This window comes from Pterocles gutturalis, unplaced genomic scaffold (assembly GCF_000699245.1).
Source record: "Pterocles gutturalis isolate BGI_N339 unplaced genomic scaffold, ASM69924v1 scaffold16885, whole genome shotgun sequence".
Classification (NCBI taxonomy): domain Eukaryota; kingdom Metazoa; phylum Chordata; class Aves; order Pterocliformes; family Pteroclidae; genus Pterocles; species Pterocles gutturalis.
Window position 1 is genome coordinate 39639 of NW_010138608.1, and position 244 is coordinate 39882.

Here is a 244-nt window from a genome sequence, read left to right on the forward strand (position 1 = left end):
GGTCTCAAAGAGCTCCATGGGCGCCCGGGCGGCTCGGGGACGTGTGTGCGGCTCGGGGACGGCTGCTCCCTCTCCCCACACCAACTGTTTGGTGCCATTTAAACCCCGGCGCTGGCATTAAATCACGGAGATAAATATAGAAAAACCTAAAGGAAACCTGAGCCCAGCCTAAGCTGCTGCCTCACATCAAAACTTGTCCATCTGATTTCATGTGCTCTCCCCGCGGGGATTACACTGCCCGAAT